At 36.9% G+C, this 16,317-nt stretch overlaps 1 pseudogene; it reads right to left on the reverse strand.

The window, feature by feature from the left end:
- Positions 1-15,395: 15,395 nt before the first annotated feature.
- Positions 15,396-16,108, reverse strand: LOC112390650 (ferritin light chain pseudogene; annotated as a pseudogene).
- Between the last annotated feature and the right edge of the window lie 209 nt (positions 16,109-16,317).

Raw genomic sequence — 16,317 nt, forward strand, 5'->3', positions numbered from 1 at the left:
TCTGTGGGGCTGCAACACTGGGTAAACCATTAATTTCAAGTTTTACATTTTTGGCATTATGGGAAAAGGTCTAACATTTAGAAGGATGAGCAAGGAACTTCTCTCTGTTGTTTACCATCCTCCTCTTCAATCCAATCTGTCCCCATATCAGAAATTCTACCTTCTAAATCTCAAATCAAGCCCATCTTTCCAGATCCATTACTGTCACCTTAACCAGGCCCACTCTCTTTGCTATGGATTATTACAAAACTTCACAACTGATTTCACCACCTTGTAACTTCCCTGTTTCCTACCACCCTCACACGTGCAGCCAAACTGGTCTTCCTAAAATGCAAACCTAATAGAATCACTTCCACCAAAACAATTCTTAATGAGCCAATATAGTTAGGATAAAGATACAATACTTCTATTTGGCACATAAACCTCCTCCTGATCTGGCTTTCCTGCTCTATCACTTGGGGACATTTGCACACCCTGCTGCAGCTTTCTGGAACACTCTCTTCCATATTCTTCATTTGAATAGCTTCCCATCATCTTTGAAACGCATCTTCACTGTCTCTTGCTCTAAATACCCTTTCTAAATTCTGCCTATTCCCCATCTAGATTGGACACCTCTCCTCTATATTCTTTGATTTCATTATCATAACAATTTCCATTCTGTATAGAAATTCAATGTTTAACTGCCAGACGGACCCACAAAATTCTAATGCTTTGATGCAGGAATCCTATTTTTGTAATGCTTAGTTTTAATTTTCACTCTGTGTAGTAGAGAAACACCCCCAGTGAAAGTAGCTTTACAAAGGTAGACATGGATTTATTTTCATATAAAGAATATGTGGAGGTTAGGAGGTCTAAGGGCTATTTGATATCTTTTCCATTGGCAAACTCCTTCCATCTTCCCATTTTACTCTCTTTCTTGGGTTGGTAAACTAGTGTCAATATGGTGGCTACCTATTTTGTAAATAAAGTTTTATTGGAACACATCCATTCTTTTAGGCATTGTCTATATTTGCTTTCTCGCTATAATGGCAGAGTTGAATAGTTTTGATACAGATCTCCTGGCCCATGAAGCCTAACGCTATGGATCAGCTTCCTCCTTTAGCACCTTAGAGAAGGGTTTTAATAACCTTAATGCCACTTCCTAACTCCAGTCACTTCTTTCCTATAATTGACAGGAGGGAGAAGGAAATGCAGAAATGCATGGCTCCTCCCTTTCAGAACTTTTCTCAGAAGTTTTATACCATACCTCTCTTACATCTCATTGGCCAGAATTCAGTGATATGTCCATCCCAAGCAGCAAGGAATTCTGGAAAATGTAATCTTTTTTTTTTTTTTACATCTTTATTAGCGTATAATTGCTTTACAATAGTGTGTTAGTTTCTGCTCTATAACAAAGTGAATCAGTTATATATATATACATATGTTCCCATATCTCTTCTCTTGTGTCTCCCTCCTTTCCCCCCTCCCTATCCCCCCCCTCCAGGCGGTCACAAAGCACCGAGCCGATATCCCTGTGCTATGCGGCTGCTTGCCACTAGCTATCTACCTTACATTTGGTAGTGTTTATATGTCCATCCCTTCCCCTTCCCCATATCCTCAAGTCCATTCTCTAGTAGGTCTGTGTCTTTATTCCTGTCTTATCCCTAGGTTCTTCACGACATATTTTTTTCTTAAATTCCATATATATGTGTTAGCATACGGCATTTGTCTTTCTCTTTCTGACTTACTTCACTCAGTATGACAGACTCTAGGTCTATCCACCTCATTACAAATAGCTCAATTTCGTTTCTTTTTATGGCTGAGTAATATTCCATTGTATATATGTGCTACATCTTCTTTATCCATTCACCCGATGATGGACACTTAGGTTGTTTCCATCTCCAGGCTATTGTAAATAGAGCCGCAATGAACATTGTGTTACATGACTCTTTTTGAATTATGGTTTTCTCAGGGTATATGCCCAGTAGTGGGATTACTGGGTCATATGGTAGTTCTATTTTTAGTTTTTTAAGGAACCTCCATACTGTTCTCCATAGTGGCTGTATCAATTCACATTCCCACCAGCAGTGCAAGAGTGTTGCCTTTTCTCCACACCCTCTCCAGCATTTATTGTTTCTAGATTTTTTGATGCTGGCCATTCTGACTGGTGTGAGATGATATCTCATTGTAGTTTTGATTTGCATTTCTCTAATGATTAATGATGTTGAGCATTCTTTCATGTGTTTGTTGGCAGTCTGTTTATCTTCTTTGGAGAAATGTCTATTTAGGTCTTCTGCCCATTTTTGGATTGGGTTGTTTGTTTTTTTGTTATTGAGCTGGAAAATGTAGTCTTTTTATGAGTGGCAATGTGCTCAGCTAAATGTTAGGAGAGAGGGCTGGAAGGATGCTGTATTTAGCAACTACAGTCCCTGCTACAATCTCATGAAACATTTTCTCCTCAGCATCAAGCACCTAGCAGGTCCTCAAAAAAACTTGTGATAAATAGAATTGTCTGTAAAATGTTTAGTCATGAATATTATTTCCAGCACTCCAGCAAGTTACCTCTCTTATCTACAGAGAGCCAAAACTGCCAGAAGGTTGACCTCTGGATAAGTGTGCTGTGGCAGTCCCGAAAAAGAGTTTTAGCAATTCCATTTTGCCTTTCTTTGGTGTACATTATATGTGCTAATAATTTCACTTATTTAAATTTGTATATTTCAGCCAGTAGTCTATAATTCAGTACATAAAGTTTAATGTAATTACTTATTTGTTTCTAAGAAAAAGTCCTATTCCTTTCTACAATAAGTAGATAATGTGGGTTGAATTTAGCAGAGATAATGTTTCTGGGTTAGGCATGCAGGAGTGAGGGGAAGGACTAGCTAATAATTGTTTTCTTCCATCAGCAGTGGAAGCAAAATTACTGAACAAGGGTAGGAAGATGTCATACTGTTGTAGGTTCTGCGGTTTCTAAAGGCCTCAGTGCTCCTATGATGTTTTCCATAGATGTTTACTTAAGGTGGCTTTGGACTTTAACTCAAACAGTGTGGTGGTCAGCAATCAGCTGTCACAGATGGAACATAAAATTATGGACTGTGAGCGAATGCTGTGATCCCAGAAATCTCCCAACCTCCTATTTTCATTTCCCCTTTGTGTGGGTCCACATTCTAGGGCAGTGGTGGCTGGACTGAAAAGAGATGCTGGTGTGATTTTGTCTGAGGCTCCTCTAATGCCATAGGCTCCCATGGCCCACGGGCAAGGACTCAGCTATTGTTTCACTGCCTGTTTCAGCTTTTGGATACAATTCTTCATGTAATTATTGCCTAGTCCAAGGGGGCATTTGCAATGATTAGAGAGGAGAGTTATGCTCTTTCCTTCACATTACTTCATGAGTACAGTAAAGGCCATGCTAGTCAAACGAACAGTTGAACGAAAGGGTGGGTAATGCTGGGTTGGATAATATAGTTTGTGGATAGAACAGTCTGCCAATTCATTCTTTCCTTGTTCTAAATATACTGCACTGAAACTTTCTTTTCCACATTTATAGCTTCTAATTAGCTTTGAAATGATTCTGTGGTTCAGTTTAAAGTCTGCCTTCTCCTTTTAGTGATTCCTTTGGGACTGTTTGTTCATTAAAAAAAATAACATTTTGCATTTTTATAGTTCTGTGCGCTGGACCATGGAGGGCCAGCAGATGTTGCTTCAGTTCTCCTACCCGCACATCCAAATGTGAATAATCTTGGTGTTCCTGGCAAACTTCTACTCATACAGCATTACTCTTCTAGCATTGACAGACTTAATCCTACAAAATGTTCATAAAGAATAAATTCAAATAATAACACTTGATGATGAAATGTATTTCATGTAGTTGAAGGAGCTCTCAACTTGAAATCGGGTAATCCTTGATCTGCTTGTAAGTTGTGTGATCTTTGATAAATTTTAAATCCTTTTTTAGACCTCAATTGTCTTACATGTAAACTCAAGATAGTGCTATGCACATCATAAGACTGTACCTGACATATACTTGGCGCTCAACAATTAACTTTTATATTTGCTTGAAACATACAAAATGTTTAGAATCATTTTCAAAATGCTAAAGTATTTGGTATTGTGATACTGTGATTCACAATAAGAAATATATATTTGGTCTCTGTCCTGTTTCTGGCACAGAGATCTATAACCCTTGGGATTTCCTGAACAATGGGAGTGACAAATGTCTTTTGTTACATTAATGAGGTGACTTTTGGACACCATCTAAGCTTGGGGGCCGGTTGCCAGTGGAGGAACCAGTCACGTGATTAAAGGGTTAGAACTTTCAGGCCCATCCCCCTGACCTCCCAAGGAGAGGAAAGAGGCTGGAGATTGAATTCAATTCACCAGTGGCCAATGATTTAATGTCATGTCTATTTAATGAAGCCTCCATAAAGTCCCAAAAGGATGGAGTTCAGAGAGTTTCCATGTTGGTGAACACATGGAGATTTGGAGAGTGTGGCCTGCTATGAGAGGACATGGAAGTTCCAAGCTCTTTTCCCAAACCTTGCCCTATGCATCTCTTCCATCAGGCTCTTCCTGAGTTACAGCCTTTTATAATAAATGGATAATCTAGTAAGTAAAACATTTTTGAGTTCTGTGAGCCACTCTAGCAAATTAATCAAACCTGAGGGAGGGGTCACTGGAACCACCAATCCTATAGCTGGTCAGTCAGAAGCACAGGTGATAACCTGGGTTTTCGATTCGTGTCTGAAGTGTGTGTGTAGGCACTGGCGGGGGAGGGGAAGTCTTGTTAAGACTGAGCCCTTAACCTGTGGGATCCGACGCTCTCTCCAGGTAGACAGTGTTAGAATTGGGCTGAATTGTAGGACACTCAGCTGGTGTTGCAGAATTGCTTGGAAGTGAGGGGAAATCCCTCTCTCCCCCACACATCCTAATTAGGTCTAGAGCCCCTCAGATATTAATAGCTCTCTCTTCTCAATGCTTCCTTCAATTTTGACTTCTGAGACTGTAGTCTTTTATCCTCTTAATGATGTTCTAACTTCTTTATTTTCTTTAAATAATCCTTTAACATAGATTACTTCTTATATTTTTATCTATCTTTCTATCTCTCCATCCCAAATATATTTATAATTGATTAATATTCTCCATTTTGAACATTTATACATCTCCTAGATTCTAATAGGTGTTGTGGGTAAAACAAAGATAAATAAAGTATGGATACTGATGTTGCTAATAATGATACTTATCATGTGCCAGGAATTTATATGTATTACTTCATTTAATCCTCCCAACATCTATTTAAAGGAGAAGTACTGAACTGGTAAGTATTTGCTCAAGGACACTGAGTGAGTAGTGAAGGTAAGCTCAAAACCTAAGTCTGAGTTTTCCAGAAAGAAAAAGTTTACTTAACCACTGCACAATACTGCCCTTAATCTCTCCTGTGCTTTGTGGAGTATCTTATATTTCAATGGTTTGGATGATTTCTATATCTACTTTCTATCTTGATCTTTTCTAAGAGCTTTTTGATACTCTATATTTTCCCTTCAGACTCTTGTATAGTTTATCTTTAGCCAACTTTAATTAATAAAAACAATTTCAACCATTATAATTTTTTCTCGAATTCCCTGCTTTCCTAACATAATTCTCTAGCACTGGATGTTTACACTATAAAAATAGAATCGAGATATTTAAAATTTTTCATTATACTTTTATGCCCCATTTAAACTTTCAAACTTTTTCTTTTTTCTCCATTTTTGTGAGATTTCTAGACCTTTAGCATTGTCTCTACCATTGCATTCTTCAATCACTGGTTATTCACTTCTATCTTAAGTCACTCTCCCGACTTTCACTGAAACAGATTGTGCTGGGACATTTAGAAATATCTTTCATCTGCTACTTTGAACACAGCACATAATATCTCTTGATTTCCAATTGTTTTCAAGGCTTTCTGCTGTATTTTCTTAGTTTTCTTATTTTAATATTTAGACCTCAGATGTGGAGTTGAGTTTATCACATACCTCAGTTCATAGTGCATTATCATCATTGGTCTATGCTTCTTTCAGTTTTGCTTGTTATTTTGTCATTTTATTTTACTTTCTCTCATTTCCTCCCCACCACAGAAATTCACTCTAATTGTATATTAAACGTCTTCATATATCTAGGCATCCTTAAATAAATGTATGTAATGTTGTTTTGTGGATTTATGTGTTTTTAATTTACATAAATATACTATATTATAGTTCTCATTGTCTTATACCCTTAAAACTTGATATTATCTGATTTTTAAATTTTTGTCCATCTGAAGGATATACAGAGCTATTTCACTGTTGGTTTTTTTTGTTTGTTTGTTTTTGTTTTAAGAAGATGTTGGGGGTAGGAGTTTATTAACTAATTTATTTATTTTTGCTGTGTTGGGTCTTCATTTCTGTGCAAGGGCTTTCACTAGTTGTGGCAAGCGGGGGCCTCTTCATCGCAGTGCACGGGCCTCTCACTATCGCAGCCTCTCTTGTTGCAGAGCACAGGCTCCAGACACGCAGGCTCAGTAGTTGTGGCTCATGGGCCTAGTTGCTCCACGGCATGTGGGATCCTCCCAGACCAGGGCTTGAACCCGTATCCTCTGCATTAGCAGGCAGATTCTCAACCACTGCACCACCAGGGAAGCCCTCACTGTTGTTTTAATTTGCATTACTCTTAATATTAGCAAAGTTAGGCATCTTTATATATATGTTAGTTCTCTGGCGTTCCCATTCTATGAATTGCCTACTTGCAACCTTTGCCTATATTTTTAATAAAATATTCTGGTTTTTCATCTTATTTTTGAGAATTGCTTATATAATCGATGTAACTTTCTTTTGTCAGCTTTAGATGTAGCACTTATTTTATATTTGATTTACAGAAAAATTGAGCAGGTAATAGAGAGAATTCCCATATACCCCCTCCCTGCACACAGTTTTCCCTATTATTAACATCTTACATTATTGTGGTATATTTGTTACAATTAATGAATCAATACTGATACATTGTTAGTAACTAAAACCCATGATCTTATGACTCACTCTGTATTGTACCGTTCTATGGTTTTTGACAAATGCATATGTTTTCTAATACCATTACAATGTAAAACAGAATAGTTTCACTACCCTAAAAGTCCCCTGTACTTCACCTTTTCTTCCCTCTGCCCTACCCACTGAACCCCTAGCAACCAATGATCCTTTTACTATTTCTATACTTTTGTCTTTTCTAGAATGTCATATAGTTGGGATCACACAATATGCAGCTTATTTTCACTTAGCAATATACATTTACTGTTACTCTATGTCTTTTTATGGCTTGATAGCTCATTTCTTTTTATCACAGAATAATACTCCGTTGTATGAATAAAGAGTGTCTATCCATTTACTATTGAAGGACATCTTAGCTGTTTCTGGTTCTTGGAGGTTATGAATAAAGCTGCTATAAACATTTGTATGCAAGTTTTTGTGTGTATATAAGTTTTCAGCTCAACTGTGAAAACACCTACGAGTGTGACTGCTGGATCAAATGGTAAGATTATGGTTAACTTTCTAAGACGTTCCCAACCATCTTTCAAACTGCTGTACAATTTTGCATTTGCGTCAGCAATGAAAAAGATTTCCTGTTGCTCTACATCTTCATCAACTTTTGGTATTGTCAAATTTTTAGGGTGTAACCATTCTAATAGGTTGGTAATGTTATCTTGTTGTTTTAATTTGCAATTCTCTACTGATATATTATGTTATCTTTTCATATGCTTATTTGGCATCTATATATCTTCTTTGGTGAGGTATCTGTTCAGAATTTTGACCATTTTCTTTTTGGGGTGTTTGTTTTCTTATTGTTGGGTTATAAGTGTTCCTTGTATATTTTGAATATAAATCCTTTATAAGATATGTTTTGCAAATATTTTTTCAAACCTGTGTCTTGTCTTTTCATTCACTTAAGAGCATCTTTCTCTGAGCAGATATTTTTAATTTTATAAAATCCAACTTATTTTTTTTCTTTCATGAATTATACATTTTTTTTGTGTGTGTGGTACGCGGGCCTCTCACTGTCGTGGCCTCTCCCATTGCAGAGCACAGGCTCCGGACGCGCAGGCTCAGCGGCCATGGCTCATGGGCCCAGCCGCTCTGTGGCATGTGGGATCCTCCCGGACCAGGGCATGAACCCTCGTCCCCTGCATCGGCAGGCAGACTCTCAACCACTGCGCCACCAGGGAAGTCTGAATTATACTTTTGATGTTCTAAAAGTCATCACCAAAACCAAGATCATCTAGATTTTCTCCTGGGTTATCTTCCAGAAAGTTTGTAGTTTTGCATTTTACATTTAGGTCTATGATCCATTTGAATTAATTTTTGTGAAACACGTAAAATCTCTGTGTAACTTCTTTGTATATGGATATGTAATTGTTCCAGCACCATTTATTGTAACAATGATTTTGTCTTCATTGAAATGCTTGAGCTCCTTCATCAAGGATCATTTATGTATGTTTGTGTGGGTCTATTTCTGGGCTCTATATTCTGTTCCACTGATTGATGTGTCTATTCTTTCATCAATACCACTTACTGTAAATTTATAGTAAGTCTTGACGTTGATTTGCATCAGTTCTCTGACTCTGTTCTTCTTCAGTATTGTGTTGTCTATTCTTGGTCTTTGACTTTTCCGTATAAACTTTAGAATCACTTTGTTGATATCCACAGAATAACCTTCTGGTGTTTTGACTGGGACTGCATTAAATCTATAGGTCAATTTGGGAAGAATTAACATCTTAATAATATCAAGTCTTCCTATCCATGAACATGGATCTCTCTTATTTAGATCTTTAAAAAATTTCTTTCATCAGAGTTCTGTCATTTTCTTCATGTATTCTGTACATATTTGCTTATATTTATGCCTAAGATTTATATCCATTTCACTTTGTCTTAATGTAAATGGTATTCTGTATTTAATATCAAATTTCAATTGTTCATTGATGATATGTAGGAAATTGCCTTGTATTCTGCAACCTTGCTATAACTGCTTATTAGTTCCAGTAGGGTTTTTTTTGTTGTTGTTGTTGTTGCTATTGTTGATTCTTTGGGTTTTTCTATGTAGACAATCATATTAACTGTGAACAAAGACAGTTTTATTTACTTCTTTCAACTTTGTATATATTTTAGTTAATTTTCTTGTCTCTTTGCATTAGCTAGGACTACCAGTACCATGTTGAATAAGAGTAGAGAGCAGGCTTTGTTCCTGATCATACGGAGAAAGCATGTAGCTTTTCAATATGAAATATTAGTTGTAGGTTTTTGGTAGATGTTTCTTTTTTTTCTTTTTTGGTAGATGTTTCTTATCACATTCACAAAGTTCCCCTTTATTCCTGGTTCGCTAAGAGGTTTTTTTTTAATCATGAATAGATATTGGATTTTGTCAATGCTTTTTCTGCATCAATGATATAATCATGTGGTTTTTCTTCTTGAACCTGGTGATGTGATAGATTACAATAATTAATTTTCAAATGTTTAACCAGCCTTGCATACCCGGAATAAATCCCACGTAATCACAGTGTATAATTCTTTATAGCGTTGGATTAGATTTGCCAATATTTCATTCTGAATTTTTGCATCTATGTCCATGAGAGATTTTGGTTTTGAGTTTTCCTTTCTTTAATGTCTCTATCTGGTATTATGGTAATACTGGTCTCATTGAATGAGTTAGTAAGTTCTCCCTCTGCTTCCATTTTCTGGAAGAGACTGTAAGGAATTTGTATCATTTCCTCCTTAAATGTTTGGTAGAATTCAATAAAAAAACCCAATGGGTCATGATGCTTTCTTCTTTGGAAGTTTATTAATTATTGATTTAACTTCTTTAAAAGATATACCTAAGAATGAAGTGATCACTGAAGAAATCAAAGAGGAAATAAAAAATAACTAGAAACAAATGTCAATGGAGAAACGATGACCCAAAATCTATGGGATGCAGCAAAAGCAGTTGTAAGAGGGAAGTTTATAGCAATACAATCCTACCTTAAGAAACAGGAAACATCTCGAATAAACAACCTTACCTTGCACCTAAAGCAATTAGAGAAAGAAGAACAAAAAAACCCCCAAAGTTAGCAGAAGGAAAGAAATCATAAAAATCAGATCAGATATAAATGAAAAAGAAATGAAGGAAACGATAATTTCTAATGAGGTGCATAGACCTAGAGTCTGTCATACAGAGTGAAGTCAGTCAGAAAGAGAAAGACAAATACCATATGCTAACACATATATATGGAATTTAAGAAAAGAAAATGTCATGAAGATCCTAGGGGTAAGACAGGAATAAAGACACAGACCTACTAGAGAATGGACTTGAGGATATGGGGAGAGGGAATGGTAAGCTGTGACAAAGCGAGAGAGAGGCATGTACATATATACACTACCAAACATAAGGTAGATAGCTAGTGGGAAGCAGCCACATAGCACAGGGAGATCAGGTCGGTGCTTTGTGACCGCCTGGAGGGGTGGGATAGGGAGGGTGGGAGGGCAGGAGACGCAAGAGGGAAGAGATATGGGAACACATGTATATGTATAACTGATTCACTTTGTTATAAAGGAGAAAGTAACACACCAGTGTAAAGCAATTATACTCCAATAAAGATGTAAAAAAAAAAAAGATATACATCTATTCAGATTATATTTTTCTCGTATATGAGTACTGTTAATTTGTCTTTCAATGAATTGGTCCATTTAATCCAAGTTATCAAATTTGTGGTAAAGAGTTAGTCATAATATTCCTTTATTTATCCTTTTAATGTCCATGGGATCAATAGTGATGCCTCCTGTTCCATTTCTGGTATTAATAAATTGTGTCTTTTCTCTTTTTTCTCAGTTAGCTTTTCTAGGAGTTTGTCATTTTACCTTTTTTTTTGCAAAGAAGCTTTTGTCTTCATTAAAAAAATTTTCCTGTTTTCCATTTCATTGATTTCTGCTATAATTTATATTATTTATTTTCTTTGCTTTGTTTTAAGCTTATATCACTCTTTTTTCACTTGTTTGCTAATAGGAAAGCTTAGATTATCAATGTTAGATCACTCTTCTTTAGAAATATGTGTATTGAATGCACAATCAGCCAAAGAATGGCACATTTATATCATTTGACTAATTTGCATGAACTCAGTAGAATAATTGTTTTCTATAAGATTATACAGCATCTGATTCTAAAATTAATTTCAGACATCTATTTTTACCTTAAGATAGTCCACCTACTACATGGATGACCCTGAGATTTCAAATGGTTTGAGTCATATTTCTATCATATTCTGAAATCTGAATTTTTCTATTGCTTTATTTTAAATGTGTTAGTGGTACTTTTGTGATGTTGTATACGATGTGGAACTTACTGTCTTTCTTTTCTTTTTTTTTTTTTTCTATTTTTGCTTCATGACCTATAGTCCAACAGCATAGTAGAATTCTATAACACCTGTTTGGTCATAGTCACTGAATATTCTTACCTTTATACAACTGAAGTAAATGTGGAAATCATTTGAGATTGAAATTAAGATTGCTAATCTACAGTTTAGTATATGAAGCTAAGTAACCTAATATTTTATCAAATACTATAATTACAATTATATATTTCAAAGTAATGTAATTATTTTCAACTAGTGGCATGTGCATGTGTGTGTGTATAATTTTAATTTAGTACATAACATAAATGTAGGTAAACCATTTAACACAAACATTTTTTCCATTTGTTGTCAGTGATATGCATCTTTTGACTAAGATTTTTTCTAGATGGTGATTTAACAATAATTGAAATGTACTAATTAAAAAAGTTAATGAAAATTTATTAGTGACATATTTTTCCCCTGAGGCAAAAACCTTTTAGGAATTAATTATTCATTCTATTTGAGCAGTGAGAGATTTATTTACTTAAGGAAAGAGTCTTACGTTATAATTTCCTTGTAATTCTGTTCTAAGATCAGATTCAGTTACCAGTATTGATCTAATGGGCAAGTTAAAAGAACAGAATGAGTCAAAATCTCATTTGTTCTTTTCCTTTTTGTGTGTGTGTGCCCAGTCTGTTGATTATGAAGTTAGCATGATAAGAGTAAGATGGAAAATAGGACATACTGAAGAGGCTGATGCAAGAAGCCACTGAAGTCATCCTCTGAAGCATGAGAGCATCATCTTGAAAAGGTTTAAGGGGAGTATTAATGTTGCCCCTGAGAATGAGCAGTAGCTGCTCTCTTGAATTCACACTGTTGTTTTCTGGAAGATTTTACGAGCATGTGTGACCAAAGTACCCTTCTTTGGGGAAACCGCTTCTAATAAGAGGCAAGGAAGCAGATGTATAAAAAGCATGTTAAACCCGTTTGCTCACAGGGTCACTAGAAGATCAGAACTGATTATCCCATTAGGAAGTCTAAGCTCATCCAGGAAATGCCTAACACTTTCTTGACTAACTGATTTTGTCAAATACATGACTACATTCTGTTCAATTTACAGTTACCACTGACAGATTTTGTCACTGGTCATTGTAAATAACATTATTTAACTAGTGCACAGTGTCTGGAAGGGTGGGTAGGTACACTTAATTGTCAAAAATAAAAAGAAAACTGTGTTAGAAATTAATTATAAACACATAAGAATTTTCAGTGGTTGATGCAAAATAAAGATTTGCTCTTTTACAGTCAATGCAGAGTCACCTTGGATGGATGCTTGGTTCTCTGGAGTTTCTTTATTACCTGGCCTCCCACAGTCTCTCTTTTCTAGTACCCTTTCTAAATTTCCCTGATCCCTGGAGTCTTGGAGCCATCTGGAAGATTGTCCTCCCTGCTGGATTTGTCTTAGGATGGCAACAGTGGATCTCTTTGGACAGTAATCATCACAATCTTCTATAATAGTAGATTCTGTAGAATGGAGTATCTACAAGATAAGCTTTTATTTGAAAGTGTTTAATGCCTTTCATAGGATACCATCAATACAATTTTGTACTAAAAGGGGTAAGGAGAGAAAAAGTAAGAGGTGAGAGACAAAAATCTCTCTTCTGTTGCAATTTTTTTAAAAGCCCTTAGAAAGAAGGTTGTCATTGTAATCTGTAGCAATTTTTTAATATTTGTATATATGGCATTTGTCAAGGTATGGGTTTTGTGGAACAATGGAAACATCCTATCATCCTTTTTTGACCCAATAATGTATGAAAGTAGCATTGACATATATACACTACCAAATGTAAAATGGATGGCTAGTGGGAAGCTGCTGCATAGCACAGGGAGATCAGCTCGGTGGTGCTCTGCGATGGCCTAGAGGGCTGGGATAGGGAGGATGAGAGGGAGGCTCAAAAGGGAGGGTATATGGGGATATATGTATACTTATAGCTGATTCACTTTGTTGTACAACAGAAACTAACACAACATTGTAAAGCAATTATACTCCAATAAAGATATTAAAAAAATGTTCCTAGGAACTAGATATGACGTAGGAGTAAAAAAAGAGAATGACTAAAGCAAGTGGGAGTGGAAGAGACCAAGCATTTTCAAAACTGTTACATGAATAGCATGTTTTAGAAGTAAAATACCTTGTAATGGTAATCCCTATAGATAAACCTTACAATAGCAAGATTTTTTTTGATGTTTTAGTTACTAAACACTCTCTATGCACAGCACTTTTCTATGATAGAATATGCTAGCCCTTCCCCTCCCATTTTTTTCTGAGTAATACTGATATATATACTATCAAATACATGAATGTAAGAAGGATGAAATGCATCTTTAGGTTTGTTAACAAGCCTTGGGGTTAACTGCTTTTTTGACTATAAAAATGAACATATACTGGAGAAATGTAGAAAAATGGAATGGAGGGAGGGGTGAGAGGCAGGTGGGAAAGACTTCACAATTAATAAAAAAAAATTTTAGCATCTCTTTTTAAACACGGAAAACCTTGCTCACAAATCAACAGAACAGTGAATATGAGGCATATTATTATGATATATTAAAGAGATAAAAATGGATAAAGCAATGAAGCCTCTCTTAGCTAAATGGTTAATTCATTTAACTGCTAAAGAGGTAGTTTGCTAATGAGTAGCTGAGAATTGAGAGGTAATTGCATAAATCCTGATCTTATTGGTATGTACAGCTGATAGTCTCATTAAGAAATGGTCCCACAGGGTCAAAGAGGTGAATATGTGAGATTGAAACAGATAACTCCATTAGTTCACTATGCTTTTCACACATTGTGCATGTCAAAACAGTGTGAATAAAAGGACCCATTGCTTGATTAATGCTTATGGGAAGAAGAGGAGAGTTAGGATAGCTTACATTAGAAAACCTAGGACACTTTAGGAAGAACTTCAGAACTATAATGGCAATTATACTGAAGAACGATTCAATAATAAACAGCTTGTTGGTTAAGTGGTTAAAAACACCAAGAGACATTTAGTAAGTTGTAACAATTAAATCTTAGAAGAGCCCCTCTTGTATTGTTAGACTAGTAAGCATCTCACTCACTCAACGTTACAACTAGGTTGATCTTACTACTTAGGATAATAGCTAGTGAAAAAAAAATCCCATGGCACAGATCATAATGCAGGTAAGTAAACTCAGAGTTGGCTCTAAGTTGGTATGTATGACTTACGTAGGTTAGGAAAGGGCTTTCCCTAATTCTGGTGTAGAAGAGACAAGCTAATTGTTAATTGAACCCCATCATTCCCCCTCCTTCCCCACCTCCTCCCCGAGTACACAGCCTACCCACTCTTCCCAGCCTCCTTGTAGTTAAGCGGGGCCATGTGATGGATATCTGATTGATGAAATGTAGGTGGAAGTGATGTATGCCATGTCCAGGAGTGGCCCATTCAAGCCTCTCATGTTTTTTTTTCCATTCTCTCTCTTCCTCCTTCTGGCTAGATGTGGACCCCCAGGAAAGAACAGTCCAGAATTTATATTGGTCTTTGAACTGCTGCATGGAACAGGACTTGCCATTGCTATGCACTGAGCTTTCTAGGAGCGAGGAATAAAGTGTACCGTCTTAGGCCACTGAGATTTTTTTCATGTAGTTCATATATTTACCCTAATATAATGAGAATCTCGACTTTCTTTAGTGATTATCTTTTATTCATGTACCTATTGAAGAAGTATATAGTGTGATATCTATATCGTTGCTAGCAAGTAGGAATATAAGCTAGAAGGTGGCAAACTGGTGGAAAACTAACATTAGAGTTTAGGCATTTCTGCAGTGTCCATGGGCCCAGGATTTTGTTGTGAGGCAGTTTTCTTTTCTTTTTTTTTTCTTTTTTGTTGCAAAAAGCTTTATTATTTCCATTTGGTCCAAGGCTTGGGAGAGGGCTCCAGGGTGGTTAAGAACTGGCTAGTGGCTGCAGAGTGGGGCTTCAGGCAGAAGCTCTGATGCCAGAGGGGCTCCTCAAAGGCCACTGGGCTCTGGAGGTGCCTACTCATGTTTGATGGTGAGCCTTTCAAAGAGATACTCGCCTAGCCCAGCCCGGGGACCAGCCAGCCTGCAGAAGTGGGTCAGCTGGTCACCCATCTTCTTGATGAGTTTCACCTCCTATTCCAGGAAGTGGCTCTTCAGGAAGTCACAGGGGTGGGGGTCTGCGAGGGTTGGACCCAGGGCGCGCAGATCCAAAAGGGCCTGGTTCAGGTTCTTCTCCATGAGAATGGTGGCTTCCATAGTGTCCTGGGTTTTACCCCATCATCTTGAGATGGCTTCTGCACGTCCTGGAAGAGGGCATGACTGCTGCGCTGGTTTTGCATTTTCAAGAGATGCTCGGTGACCTCGTACCTCTCCTTGGCCAATTCTCGGAAAAAGTGGCCTACGCCCTCCAGAGCCACAATGTTGAGGTTGAAATAGAAGCCTACAGAGAGGTAGGTGTAGGAGGCCCAAAGATGCACGTTGACCAGGAGGCTGTCAGCGGACTCCACCTTAGTGGAGTAATTCTGACGAATCTGGGAGCTTATGGTTGATTGGTAATAAGGAGTTAAGCTCAAAAAATGGTGTTGGCTGGTCCAGGTGACTGAGGATAGCTAAGTGGCTGATTCTGAAGGTTGTGACTGGAAAAAAGGTTTGAGGGTGGTTGGAGGCTGCAGAAAGGGGCGTCCCTGTGTCTGTTCTGTCCACACACTGTTGAAGCAAGAGAGATCCATGGGACCGCTGAGTACATTGCTGAGGCAGTTTTCTTGAGCCAAATTCTTTGTCTCTTTGTATTCAAAGAAAATTGAGCACTTCTTTCCTATATAGATTTATTAGTTGTACCATTGCTATAGGCCAAAATTTAAGTTCTGACTCTAGTTAGAGAATATTGTTTTGCAATAGTTATTTGCTTTCAGCTTATATATATTAACTAAAGATTTTG

This window comes from Neophocaena asiaeorientalis, unplaced genomic scaffold (genome assembly GCF_003031525.2).
Source record: "Neophocaena asiaeorientalis asiaeorientalis breed wild unplaced genomic scaffold, Neophocaena_asiaeorientalis_V1.1 scaffold39, whole genome shotgun sequence".
NCBI classification, from domain to species: Eukaryota; Metazoa; Chordata; class Mammalia; order Artiodactyla; family Phocoenidae; genus Neophocaena; species Neophocaena asiaeorientalis.